Below are 16,028 nucleotides of genomic sequence, written 5' to 3' on the forward strand. Positions count from 1 at the left end.
TGTAGAATTGAAGAACGTATATTTTTTCATTTGATCGTTTAAATTTTTTGCTGTGTCTTTCTTCAGAAGATACCCAATTTGTATTTCTATCTTTTGGAAGATTATTGTGATTCAGTTGTAAATATTGATAGAACTATCTTTTTTTTCTTTTTAATAGACCATGATTTTTTATCTGTTCGGTCGTCTTCAATGTATATATTTAAAACTGTAATAGGCATACTCTTAAATTCTGGGTTGGTGTCTAATCCTTTCTATAGATAGCAGCTTTCATCCTTAGCCTTCAAAGATTATCCTCTAAGAGGCAAAGAATGAGAGAAGATTTTAGACTCCGGCTAAAGGTTGGAAATTTCGGAGTGTAGTAGATCTCTTGCACCTTACAACACATCAATAAGACTCTGTAACTGCATTTTTGCCCAAAAACCTAAAACCACATTTATTATTCTTATTTAAGCCATAGAACTAAAAAATGACCAGCAATACCTTCAACAACGATAGGTTTAGTTTTTTTAATAAGTATATTTTCGATTCAGAGCTATAATTTGAAGTAAAATAACCAAGTCCCCAACTCTGCCAATAATTGACAATTGAATAGTAAATTACACATTTATCATTATATTATATAATAATAAAATATATTACTAAGTAAAGTTAATTAATATATAATAAAAAAATACTATTCTCAGCTTTTGGATATTCAAAAAAAGGAGAAATCAAACAATAAAATAATTTCTCTTTTCTCCGAAGGAATTTCAGAGTGTGCCATCCCAGTGGTGCTAATTTTTTTTTATGCTAAAAAAATAAAGCGAATATTAAAATGGTAACCCTGACAATTTCAATAATGTTTTGGACGAGAGCAGCTTAGATGTCGTGCGGTTTCATCGAATCAGCTAAAAGTAGCGTTGACAATGGGGGAAGAGAGGCAAGAGTTACTCCGATGCCAATACTCAATTCTACTTTGTGTCCAAGAAGGATTTAGAATTTTAACAATAGCTTGTATGAAGTAGAAAAGGAAACCCATTCATAAGAAATTAATTAGTTTTACAATTTGCCTAGAACCCTTCTAATGTGTGGAAGGGTAGGTAATTTTTTTCCTGCATTTTATCTGAGAAGTATCTAATTGTTTAATATTTAAAGGAAATAAGTTTTTGGATATTGAAAATGCCTTGAAAGATGCATGAGATGATGATAAAGGGCTGTAGTCCAGTCTACTCTGGATAATCTTCCTATTCTTCTTAGCATCCGTGAATGTATGAAAGAACTATACTGGGTTATATGATAGACCAAGATTAAACAAGGATTATTTTGTTATCGGTACTTTCCATGTGATAAACACAAGAAGAATTCAACTCCCAAACAAATAACAATTAAATCTCCGGTTATTTGGTATCAAGTGTTCACTTATGGAAGTTTTGGAGGAAATCCTGATCCCTCCTCAACCCACTCAAATAGAATTTCCCAAATCTTCGATTTTGGAAAAAAAAGCCACAAATTCAATAACGCCATAAACGAAATACCTATACAAAAATACAACATGGGAACTTTCTTCTAATTGCCCATCAGAAATATAGATGACTCTGTCTCTGTGGAAGAACCAATCCTTTCACTTCTTAATTTGGTAAAACGAAACCGAAAATAAAATCAGCAATCTAGCATCTATAAAATCATTCAACAATGAATACCATAATCAAGAACAGAATTTTACAAAAACAAATTTGACAAGCGTCAAAGGTTAAATAGTTATACTGAAGAGATGTCAAACAAAAAATTAATAGAGGAGATAACAAAAATGGCTGAGATCACAATACAACAAAGTACGATATAATAACCTAAAACTAAAAAAATAAGTATTATTGAGGAACCGCTGAAATCCCATTGCATAATGCATAACCTCTCTCAATCGACCAATTAATGCAATTCATTTCTATTTGGTACACTTATGATAACTCGATTTTGAGGATTTTTTTATGGTTGTTCTAATATTTAATATATGATATCTATAATATGTAGAAAAATTACGTTAAAATTCGCTTTAACAAAAAAGTTATATCCAATTGTCACTTTTTGATAACTCATGGAACAGTTATCACAGTACGACAGTTCAGTTTGGGGCATAGTTACTTTTAAAAGGTACTTGTCATTTCACCTCCCACAAATGGACATGTGCCCGATATGCACATACTACTACGATGCAAATGAAGAGCAAAATATTTCAGTAAATAACTCTTCAACACTCACCCGGAAGAGAAAATGTTTCTAGAACACTGAAGGAAGCATCCAAACGTCAATCCAAAGGAAGACTCCTCATATATGGTGGGAACCTTCGATCTCCAGCAGGATATATAACTTCCTAATATATACGAAGTTAATTCAAATGAAGGCCACTGATATCTATTGCAGGACACTATATCTCATGGTGGAGCCTATGAAGTTAGCAGCGTAATCTACAACTGGCTGAAACATAAGGATTGGGCTGGAATTAAAGCTTTTGTCTTGTGATGGTTTTCTGGGACAAAGTATGAACCCAATATGCCTGTGATGTAACACTACTTCGTTCAGTAGGCAGTACATGTCCACAATGTCGACCTTTTCTTTTTTGAAGCCCACCATGGCCAGTTCAAAGGAGATTGCATGCATTCTACTATTGCACGATTCCTCAAGGGCATATACATTTAGGCTTCTGTGGTAGGGATAGCTCGAAAAAAACCGAAGCTATACATTCTTAAGCAAATTGAAGCGCCTGACTTTTATGATTGAAAGACCCATGAAGGAAACCTCAAAGTTACCAAGGACGAGTTCTTGTTGGGGACGGAATCAATTGAAAAAACAAAAATTAATAAGATAATCAGAGTCACAAAAAATTCTCCACTATCCATTTTTGTTGGGACTTCAGACAAAACGAACTCTGAACTGAGTCTGCTGTACCAGGGATATCAACATCCAACTACATCCAGGTGTTGTGTATAATTAATTACGAAAAATTGCAAAAGTAAAATCCAAACCCTGAAATCCGTATGGACAGGTGCTACTCCCTTGATTCTCCCCGTAGAGGCAATAACATTTCTCGAAAATTTACCTTAGTTTCTTTGAATATTGCACATATATATTTTTGCATTTTGACATTATTGTGCATTACTGAAGACCATTATATATACATTAATAGTTACATAAAGCAGTGACGTATTTTGCTGCTTTTAGTTTTTCGAGTGTTATATCCAACTTTATAGCCATATATTATCAGTGCGTTTGTGATGTTGTTGTGTATTAAGTTACATATTTATGCCCAATTTAAAGATTTAATACAATATTTTTAATGAGTGGTTAGTTTATTATTTTTTTTTTGTATAATATCTATCCAATTTCCCATTTAGAGTAAGCAATATTAACAATGCATTTTTCCAGATGCTACTGTTATACATTTTTTAACTTACTTATACATTACTTACATTCTCTAGTCTGAGAAGTAGCAAAAACGAGTTATTACAAGTCTAAAAAACAACGACAAATTGACATCATCATAGTACCATCACGGACGAGAAGAAATTTTGTTCCCAGTTCCTGCAAGATCAATAAAAAACTATTATATCTATCCATTTCCCAATTTAGTTTTTGATTAAATATTAACTAACCTTAAAAATTGTACCTTACCACATATATTGTGTACTCCAACACAAAATCTAAGGGATAAGGAACTCTTCCAGTATATAAAATCCTCTCCATTCCCCAATGTCTTCTCTCTTGTAGATACAAGCCTACATGATATAAAATAATGAACCACCTTATTCCAAAATCTTATATTTTTATTTTCTCAATAGCTTCACTGCAGAATAACTATCCCTCATATGGAGCCGTACTCACAACAAAATTGATTGTATTTCGGTAATTTTAGTCCTTTCCTTTGTAGCAGATTTTTCCATATTTGTAGGAATATCTTGACCTTTCTGGTACTGCTTTCTGGTTCATTAGTATTATCACTTTCTTGTCTTTTGGGATTTTTGGTTTACTCTTTTGAACCAGATCTTTCCGTATTTGTCAGAATCTCTTGATCTTTCTCATCACTGTTTTTCGGTTCATGAGTATTATTACTTTCATCATTTTCTTGAGAATCTTCCCTTTTCTTGATTCGTTAAGTAATCCGCTAACTTCTGATACTTACTGGGACAGTTTTTATCACAATTACCAGTTTTACAACATTTTGCACTTGTCATAGTTTGAGCTGAATAACAAGTTTAATTTCCTTTAATGGCAGGATCGTTCATTCTGTAGATATCCACTATCATCAAAGTCTCTGATAATACTTTTAACCTTATAGTCATTGCCTCTATGCTCTAGAATACATCCTTTAATCCATGGGTAATAAAAATATAAGTTTATACTATAATACGTGTATGACTGAGGTTTGACTTCTGCCACACTTTCAATATTGACATAATTGTATATGGGTGATTGCATGTTTTGTTAAAATCTGTTTTTCTTGCCCAGCCATCGGTATGATACATTAACTTAAAAATTCTAACAATAGTCACGTCACAGACTATGAGTGGTTACGTGATTTGTCCAAATCTGCCTGTTTTGAATAGCAGTTGGTACAATACATCGGATAGAAAATTTTAGCAAGCCCATTACATAGTGGTATAACCTTGTATTTCTATTTACCTTGATTGAATCCAGATTTTATATGGAATATGTTTTTGCTTTTCATGCATCTGAGACTTAAGGACTTTCATAAAGACACATAATAATGAAGAACAAAGAGACTTTTCATTTTTAATCTGTAGCTACTTCATTTAAATTATTGGGTCCATTCTTCCTTAAGTCACCTCTGATTCATCTTCTACTATAAGAAAACACTTTTCTTGTGTGTCGTATATGTATATAATACATCAATTACTAGTAACTATCATACTTATATTAATTTCAATTATGTAATAGAATTTTAGAAAATAAATTTCAAATTTGTTCTTAAATAGCCTTATTTTGTAAAACAAATTCATCATTTTAAGTAGTATTTATTGGAGTTTCTGAAGTATACAGGAGGCCCTATACTAGTCACTAACAATGTGAGGAGAAGAGACAGTCATATAGATGTATGAGTTTGACTTGATTCGACGATATTAATTATTCATCATAGTACCTTGTATTCGGTTTTTCCTTTTTATTTTCGTATAAAGGAAACATCATTTTTACTGAGTTAATATAAAGATATTTAAATCTTAACATTGACCATCCCGACGTGATATCATGCCTCCGAAAAAATCTCATTCTGATGGGCAAGACCCTGTGGACAAAGTCCCTCAGATAGAACAAAAGTACGTAGCGGAAGAAGTCTGCAACTTAACTCTTTCCGCAGTGGAACTACGTCTTCCAAAATTCTCGGTGATGGATGCGGAAAATTGGTTTTGGAAGAATTGAGCTGGACTTTTTGATAAGGAAGATGAATGAAGATCAGACCAAATATTGTTTAATAGCTTTAACAATATCTAGTGAAGTTTTTAGGTCTATTCCTATTAAAAAAGAAGGACTCATGTATGATTGTGCAAAAAAGGCAATTTTACAGAAATAGGGTCTCTCACCTTCAGATAAAATTAAAGAAATTTCTGATATGCTGTGCAATTCATTGGGATTTTACCCTGAGGAAGTTATATATGAAGTTGAGCGTCTCATTGACAAGGAATACATCCATGATTTGCGTCATCATTTACTACCGTAGGCCTTCATCAGAAATGTGCCTGGAGACCAGTGATGGTACTTAAGAGCACAGTCCCATTCAATTTAAGAGTTGAAGCAAATGTGTTTTGCAGCCAAAGAAGTTAGCAATTCACATATTTCCACTGTTGAAGACTAGTCCGCTTCGCCTCTTATCAATCATATTTTCAAAAGACTTATTCATAACACGTCCAAAATTACTAAATCTAAGGAGAAAAAAATATCTGCTATTATCATTCTAAATTTGGAATGAACGCAACTACCTTTTCATAAGGTTGTTGCCATTTTTTTTTACTTGTTTTCATTGCCCTCGGTTGCACGGGACGGAGGTTGTAAATTAACTATCAAACTTCTTTTTTATCAAAGATAACTCAAAATTGGTTAACTTTCTGGTAGATACAGGAGTGCAAGTGTCTGTTATTCCATTTAAAAAACGTAAAAGTCTTGTTCGAGAAAAACTCTCCCCTATTATTGGATATGGAGGAGCCCTTGTTGATGAGATTTCCAATAGAAATTTATAATGGTACAAAGTGGTTGTCCAATTTTGGCTGCAGATTTTTTACATAATTTCAGACTTGGAGCTGATATTTTCAACAAAAAGTTATTCCGAGATTAACTGTGCTTCATTTAAAAAAAAAAAAAAAAATGAATATACGTAATGAAATATTGAGCAAGTTTGGAGAGTTAGTGATATAGAAAACATAAGCCACAGGATGGTGGCAAACGAAGACAAGTAAAATTAATATCCTACTCAATTATTTTTTTTGTCTGAATAATAGTACCACTTAATTAATTACAATAACCATCCGCATAAACATACATATACTCAACCAATACTATATTAAAATGTCATTAAATTATTATTCCTATATTATCTACTATAAACTTGTAAAAACAATATCATTACTCATCAAAGAATAAAGAAAAGGACAAATACCTGTCATATTGGTGGTTTTGCACCCTGTCCGCTGTCCATGTTTTCTCATCACTGAAGATCACAACCCGACTAGCCTTGACCTTCTCGAGGTCATTCAACAAAGACTTGCAACTTTGAGATAAGTCTATTTCATAGCTGGTGCTATGAGGGGCCACTCCAACTTCATAAGGTTCTAGCCCCTACCTCTTTGATGGTCCTGCAGACAGTTGGGTTTGAAACGCTATAGTCCTTGGTGTGCTCCTGCATCGCTTCTAAGGATTAGCCTGGTATTCCCCTTGACTTCTTTCAGATTCAATTTCATGTTCCTATTCAACCCAAACTTCCTGTCCACCATCTTCGACTTCATAACGGCATAGACGATTGGCCTGGAGATCCTCAACTGGTTCGCAACTTCTGTTGGTTTCTTGCCAGTGGTCAAAAAGGAACGAAATTTGTTGGTGACGTTTAGATGGCATTTTCTGGGCTTCTTAGTCAATTAGCAAGATCAAGTTTTTTCTGTTTATTTTTAGAATTTGACCGGAACAATTTTACCACATTCACAAAAACTTTGATTTATGTAGCAAAAACGAAGTGTAAAGATTTTTTCGCTGCACCCAGTATTATTAAAAAAAACAATTACAAAGTTATTTCTCGATATGGGCGCCCTTTACTGCTACAATGGCTACATTTTTACGATTGGCAGAACTCAGGAAAGTGTGGCTTGAGCATGAAGACATTTTTTACTATAAGATTTTCAATTATGAGTTTAATTGAACTCTTTATTTATTTATTAGAAATTGAAGGATTGGATTATGTTCTATTAAGGAAAATTAATTCTGATCCTATCGAAGCTTGTTTTTTTCAAAATATCGTCAACTTGGATGATCTAATTACTACATCGCCAATTAACAACTTCTGGAAGCCAAGAAAAAAACTAGACTAACTCACATTCAAAAATGACTATTGAACAATTAAAGTTGATCAATTCTTCAATTAAGCCAGATTGTACGAATAGTCGATAACGCTCCCATTCTAAAGCTAAGCACAGAAGTAAGTAGTCTTAAAGGAGTTGTTTACTACATATCTGGATATGTGGCAAAATCCATTATCAAGCTGAATACATGAGAGGGTTGTCTTAATTTTTTTAAAGGCAGTGATATACCTCCAGTTTTTGACCTTTCATCTGATGAAAGCCAAATGAAAGGACTTGATGATTTAAAAGAAGAGTTAATGAATATGGTAAATACAGGTGGATTAGTAACACCATCAGACATAGTTTATCTGTTTTTCGATTTTGTGTAAAATCGTATATGGAAATTATGAATGACGAAGAAACAAAGTCTCGGTTTTTTCTTTTCATCAATCAAATGAACTTTTTGCAAATCTATTCATGATACGAATTCAAGAGGAGAATTATTTTAGCTTCTAACTAGAAATTACTTGTGAGAATGGGTATTCGTTTTCTTCTTTTTTTCCAAAAATTTCTAAAAAGTTTTTCAATGTAATGATAAAGAATTTTATTTCTTACCCTAATGATAATATAAAACATTAATAAAAACAAAAACATTCTTCAAACTCCAAAAATTGCCCATGTACAAGAAAAATTAATAAGTTATCGTATGTTTAAATGTAACAAATATTTATATTTATCATATTTATAATTTGTTATATGTGTAAATACTTTATCTACATATATTATTGAATAATATATAAATCATCTTAAATTCAAGCCCTTGTTTAAGCCAACAAAATTATTAAGTTCACTAAAATCAATTATTGTGTTACATTATATCTTATTGGTAAAGTTGATAATATTGGGAGAGAAAAACGCGTGAAAGGAGAAGGGGAAAAAAATACATATGGTATCATTGTTTAAAATACTGATGTGATTATCATCTACCTTCTTTATTATGATTTTTGAGGTTATAACGAAAGTATTTATTAGCAAAATGTTTAATGAAGATATACTACGTATAGTTGACTTAGACGTTTTTATCCGTTACAGTAGATTTTATAACGTCACATTCCATGAAATTGTAATTCATTATGAACCTTATTCTCAGAATAATAGCTAATGAAACGACAAAGTAGAGTATTTCGAAATATATTTGAAGTTCCAAGTTTAAAAAAGAAGGCTTTAATTAAATATAATCTACATACTAAAAAATAAACCATCATCCATTTATGTTAAATATACAAAATTAGACAATTGTAATCATATAACTAATAACAATAAATTATATATACAGAATATTGAAATAATAGACTAATCCAAATAATTTGTTCTTGTTCTGACACCGGAATCTATTAAAATATGTCATAACTTTAGGTTGCAAAACACAAGTAAGACGTGGAGTTTAATCAAAAAAAGATAATCACCCCTCTTCTTCATGATGAAGTTATTATATACAATTGTGCACAGGATAGATATATCTCTACCAATGAGATCTAACTAATTATTATTAATAAAGTAAATGTCAAGATCATAAAATTAGACAATAAATATACTAATAAACAAAATGTTAGGAATAAATCCATCTTAAAGATTTAGAGCAAAAGCTAATTATGAAGTAATGTCCGGCGATATTACTCCTTATTAAGAGCTTCAAAAAAGATATTTTCCCCGTTATTTATGCTTATATAACAACATACTATTATCATGAAGGATATACACAATTGCTAATTATAATGCTACACCCAATATAACTACCCCTGTTGTTGTGACCGTTTAAGCAGTTGTTTTTACCTTTTATGAGTTTTCTGAACACCATTTCTTGGAGCCCATCAACCATAGCTAAGCCTTAAGTGATAAAAAAAGTAATATTTATTGGCCTTGTAATATTGGAAAACCTAACTATCATACCCAAGTCTTTAAGTGAAGAAACTAGTCTCAGACAAACTAGTTGCAAACCATCCAAAGCTACTACTCTCGTTGTTGTGACCATTGAAGCACCTTTTTTTGCCATTGAATGAGTTGTGTATGATAATTCTTGATAATTTTGGCTAAAATATAATCATATTTTAGGGTTAGATTTAAAAAAAAATTGAATACTTACTGTTAGATAGTACAAAATTCAGATTTCCATTTCGAAATTAGTAAATATTTTATACTTTTTACTGATAACTTGATCGTCATTTGGTGTGGATGACTCAAAATATTTTTATATGTATTTCTATAAATGACATCAGTACCAACATGCTCCATTAATTTAATGATGGTTCCTTGGGAAGGGATAGGTTTACCAGTGTATTTCTCATAAATTTTTCGAACGTAGATGATTAGCAATGGATAAGGGTATATTACATGTAATAAGCATCTTTGTGAGATCAGAGTTAAAGTCTGACTTGATGTATTCATCGTTAACTTGATTTTATAGATGAATCTTGTTATGAGATGAGGATATTGAGTGGTCTATAATTCTAGACAGGGTACTAAAGGCACATTTATATCGACAAATCTGGCAACCATCTGTTTCCTCCTTGTAAGTATTTTCCAAATTCCTGGGCCTCCATTTTCAGAAATCCAGGCAGAAGGTGACGTTATTTCAGGCATTTAATTCAGTTCTCTATCGAGTATCACCATCTAATATAATATTAATATTGAATAATAAAAGCAGAAATGATAACATTCTTGATTGATAGAAGAAGATGTATATTATTTGATCAATGATGCCATAAGTATTTCTTCTCTTGTCCTCGCACGCTTTTCTATTCTTACCAAAATTATCTGCCTTACTTATTGGGCGTACAATTTACATAAATAACAATAGATTAATAGGATAAAAGAAGGAGTTTCAATGGATTGGCCGCCAACAGATCGTAGGAAGCGTAACAAAATGTTCAATTTCTTCATTAAAGATGTGAATGGGAATAATTGCTTTGAGAGCAATTAGGAAAATCTTAGGAGTTCACAGGCAATTATGTTAATTAGGGAATAGTGCCTTCAATATCCACAATCTCTATAACTCCCCTCTTGGACTAATTTAAGATTCACAAAACTAAGACCTAGTCATCTCTAACACTAAAGAGTAGCAGCAATGTACCCTAAGAGAGAATTTAAAACATTTTCACATGCTTTGAAGTTAATTATGGATTATTCAAGACGATAATATATAAAAACTTAGAGTAAGGCTCAGTAACAAAAGGAAATTGAAAGATAAATGTGTGGATAAAGATGGTGGTACTATTGAGGAAGCAAAATACAGGGTGAAAATGTTAAGGCAACAAGGATTGACAATAAGCTTTTATGAAAAGAAAATGTAATTTTTGAGCAACTTGAGAAAATGGAAAGTAGTCAAATTGCCAGAAAGCCAGTAAATTCTAAGTTGACGAAATGGAAAACTTATTGTAAATTCTAAGGAAATTTCTTTTGCTGTAATGGAACATTTTCAAAATATCAGTCTGTAGAGAAGAAGAAATGTGGGAGAAACATAATACTCAATGGAAATATAAATCAGGCGATCATTTCTATAAAAAAAAACATGCCAAAGATTTCTAAAGTTATTAAAGATTTTTTGGACATATTTATATCCCAAAAACCCATGGAAGACTATTTAATGTCATATAATAAGAAGAATAAATCTCCGGGAACAGAGGATTTCTCGATGGAATACTTTAAAAAATATTGTACATTATTGGCTGTTCTATGAGAAAAGGATTTTAAAGAGGCATTTCGGCTAGGGAAATTTGAAAGCAATATTACTGATGGACGATTATTCTAGATTACTATGGAAGGAAATAATAGTAGGTGGACCTTATTTTTTCAAATATTTCCCTCTATGGTAATTGATATTGTTAAAAAATTTTAATACTTTTACATATTTGATTACTTTCTTTAATAAACAAAATGACTAATTGGATTTTTTTTTAAATAAAAAGAATTTTCATACAAGAGAATATTATATACATTACGGTGAGTGTAAATTTTTAAAAAAAGGTACATTTTGGTTGAAACAAAATATGAATTTCTTTACCAAGAATTTTTTTTTTCTCATAAAAAACTATTAATTTAATTTCCACATCCTCACATAGTAAAATAGTTGATCACTTTGCAAAATCGTAAGTCTTTGTCGGGATTACAATTAGTACGTACGATAACATTGATCTACAACTTCTTTCGATTGATGTCTTTTAGAAAATTAAACCTTTTCAGGGGGGATAAGCCTGGAGATAAGAAGGATTGGCTAATTATGATCAAAAATTAAATTAAGCTCATACAGAAGAACATAAATGGACTTCAAGGCCTTTAAAATAGACCTAATGGTAGCAAACAGTTTTAAACCAATCACCAAAGAGAAGGAGAAAACATACTATTTTTATACTGAGTGTCCAATCTTTCCCTAGAGTCCTTAAGGTTAGACTAACGCATTAAACCAAGTAGTGCATCGATCACTGTTAGCCTGAGGAAATAGAATGGTCAATATGTGTCATAATATTTTCATAACATATCACTTTTCTATGACATCACTCATTTACTTATTGTATCTACTAAGTAGTATTAATAAGTTTGAATAAGTAATAAATACGTATATAATTTATTCTTGTCTTAAATATTTTATATTTACACTAGCACAAAAACGCTATCTTAAAGATACCCAATGAAAAATATCTTATTTATGTTAAAATTATAAACTACAACGATTTACTATAAACTATAATATGTAAATTTCTATTGTAAAACATCCTTGTATAAAACTTTTTTTTTGTTTCTGTCCATTTGATGTGAATATAGTCAAACCTGCACTCTCTTTTGACACTCTTGAAAATGCAAAATATAATTGACTAAATAAAAATACTGATTTTGGTAAATACAATGCAATTTTTCAAATGTTTGACCATGTGATTTATTTATTCTCATTGCCATTGCTAGCTTGCCATGTTACTTCTTTAACCATAAATAAAATGAAACTTGAACATACATACTGACAATAACTCCCTTACTTCCTTCCTATATAGGATATTATTATAAAGCAAATTTGCAACAAATGACTCCAAAATAATGGGACATTGTAGTGTCGGAGGATGCAAAAATAGAACTGATTCAAATTTCCCAAAGCTACAAGGAAACGTTCACATTCCCAAAAATTAAAAAGAAGTCGCAAGAAGCAAAAATTGATAACAAATCTAAAATATCTTCCTAATTAGAAACCTGTTGACCATTCTGTATGTGAAAAAATCATTTTGAATCATAATTCCCTTTCCATAATTCTTCAAGCAAAAAGTATATGAATAATGAAGTAAATAAAAGTAGAAACAGTATAATACTTGAGTCATTTACGAAAGAACAGGAAAAAATATTTTTTTTCAGCTAATAATGACGTTAGCCTTTGATGTGATACTTGGTTTTATACTTTAGATTAGACCATCATGTAATCGACCTTGCTAGGATTTTCAACAGGAAAGGAGAGAAAAATGAGGAATGACTAGTTTGATTTATAAAAATTGATTGATAAATTTATCCGACTCGTAAGAATGTCTCACGATCTTAAAGAAATCAATTTTCTTAACTAATTTAAAATTATATTTATCCTTTAACTTAATAATTTCATTTTATAGCCCGACAAATTATAGCTTAATTTATATTACTTTCGATATCTGTTTAAAATTTAAAAAAAATTCTTATTCACAACGTTAAAAAGTTTATCAAGAATTTTAGAAATGTAGGTAGAGAAACAGTGACCAGATTTGCAAGTCGTTGATAGTATTTCGCATGATACTGGATAACAAACAGGGTAAAAACTCAATTACTGTTGCCTATCAAAAACTTTCATAATACCCTCAAGCGAAAAAGTTTTATACTCCTAAAAACTTGGATGTTCTTAGGAATATGCTTCTGAAACAAGACCATCAATGATTTATTTCTTTGTAAAATTTCGAGTACAATTTTTTTTCCCAGCTAAAAAGTTAACTTTTGTTTTATTGTGGCCTTTCTTATCAGGGACATCTTTAACTAAATGAGATGCATTTGGCTTTTTTCTTTTCTTCTCCAACTTTAAAGCTCTTTTGAGTCACTAACTCCTCAGTTGATATTCAGTATAGCAGATTTTGACTCTTGAGTTTGTTCAACAAAGTTCAAAATTTCAAAAATAGACAACTTCTTTTTGAAAATATCTTCCTTGGCTTTTTCATGTATATTTACAAGGTAAATATTATTACCAGTAACTGGTGAGCCTAGTCTTTAAGTTGTTATTTATGGATCCTTAACCTTAAGACGAATCATAGAAAGTACTGTCAGGCACCCCCATAAATGACACAATATATCACTTTTTTACTTTCTGCTCTTCTCTAAGAGTTCTTGAGTACTTTTCATTTAAATAGAGTTTAATAAATTAAAATTTGGCTGGAATTAAGTTATTACCATTCCTTTAAAATTTGCTTCAGGAATCAACTGATACATTAATATGGATGTCTCAAACGAATTATCATTTTGAAATAGTAAATGGATTCTTCTTTATCTTCGTATTCTCCAATTAATTTCTTCTTAAACAAGAATCACATGGGAATGAAGGTAAGATGCATCATGAGAACTTGGGTAATTGAAGACAGTACATAATTTTTTGGACGATAATTTTACCTTTTCAGGGATGGAGATGAATCCAAAATTAAATTTACACTTTCATCCATTCTCATTAATTCTGTGACCACCTTCAATTAATCAATTAACACAACTAAAGAAAATAAATTAGTTGTAAAAAATAATTAACAAGATTATCTGGGAGATTTTCTTTTCAAAGGAAGAAAAATTGACTAGCAAAATGTTCCGTAAATTGATATATATATGGGAAATAATAAAATATCATAAAAATTACCTACAACAATTAATTTTTATTACTATTTCTTTTCATAGCTATTTATGAATATATTTAGTTTATCTAGTAACCAAAGTATTTTTTTATACTGAGAACATGCTTGCTGACATCATTTGACCTTTTCTGCTCTGTTAGGTTGAAAGGAACATCTCTGTAGTATCTTGTCTCTATATATCTTAATGCCAGCAAAAGAAAAACCAAGGGAGCACTATATACATGAAGAGTGCTCGTTTTTCAGGAAATACATAGGTTTAGATAAGCGATTCAAATGACCTAGTCACTAGTTTTGGTGGACAAAAAAGTAAATTATGGCCAAAACATATTTCACCTGTTTATTATTATTGCCTCGTTTCGATACCCATCTCATATCTCATCTGGTACTCTATTCTACCTTTTACTTTATGTATTCATTGCAAGGACGTCTCTATACATGGGCAGCTTGTTAATTAATTATTTTTGTAATAGTTAATCGTTATTTCAGTTGTTTTTTATTTTACCCATACTTTTTTAACTTAACATCACAAATCTATGTTATAATACTTTAACTTATCAATTTATTAGTAATCTATTGCTACGGCTAAAGTGTTAGCCATTAGTTTTTGATTGTTCATTGTATAATATATCATATAAGCAGCTTTAAGGCAAGAAATTTAGGATATTTCAATGTTAATAGATCTATAATATAGAAATATTAAAGTTCTTTTTATGTGTTTTACGAAGGACTTCTCTATATACTCTTAATTTACTCCTCCCTATAACAGTAAACGATCGACTTTTTGAAATAAACAAAGATCTTATGTATTTTCTTTTCAACATTTTTCATAAGTTGCTTATTGTAGTATCTAAAACAGCTGACTCTATTTATTATGACATCCAAAAGGGTATTACGTAGGGTTTTTATGTTTACATTAACTTATATAAATCAAGAAGTTCAATTCAATGTAAATTATATTCATAATCTGAACAGAATAGCAACGCTCTGTCTTGATTATTTTGAAAATACAAACACTCTCATCTCCGAAGGGAAGAAAGTATTTTTAATTCCAGTGATAGGAAACGTAAATTTACTGCTTTATGCCAAGTTTCCCTCTCACCAGCACGTATCCTAACGCGTTAGGGATCTTGGCTTAAAGCAATGGAATACTATGCCAATCACTTCAATTCAGTCAAACAGTATATTAATGGAATGGATGAAAATAATGATACAATAAAAAAAGTAAAAGATGTTTTGAAGAATGAGTCCATTTTGTCAGAAATAATGTTTATTCAAAACAATTTGGATCAGATACAAGTAGCCATTAAATCATTAGAAAAGAGATTCTGCTACTCACAAGTGTAACTATTGTTGAAAATCTATGGCAAGATATTACACTTGATATACCGAAAAGGTCCCGTGTGATTTAGGGTCTTGTCAAGGATATTATCATAGTGAAATGAAACATTGCTTTATGAAGATAGGTAAATGTTATCATAAATCATAGAAGTATTATTATTATTGACTTAGTTTTTATCAAATTAATTTCTTATATTTTTAGTAGAAAAATTTCATAATTGTATCGTTGTAAAATGTAATTGGTATTTATTATTTAAAATTAAAGTAA

Source organism: Lepeophtheirus salmonis, chromosome 12, assembly GCF_016086655.4.
Source record: "Lepeophtheirus salmonis chromosome 12, UVic_Lsal_1.4, whole genome shotgun sequence".
Classification (NCBI taxonomy): domain Eukaryota; kingdom Metazoa; phylum Arthropoda; class Copepoda; order Siphonostomatoida; family Caligidae; genus Lepeophtheirus; species Lepeophtheirus salmonis.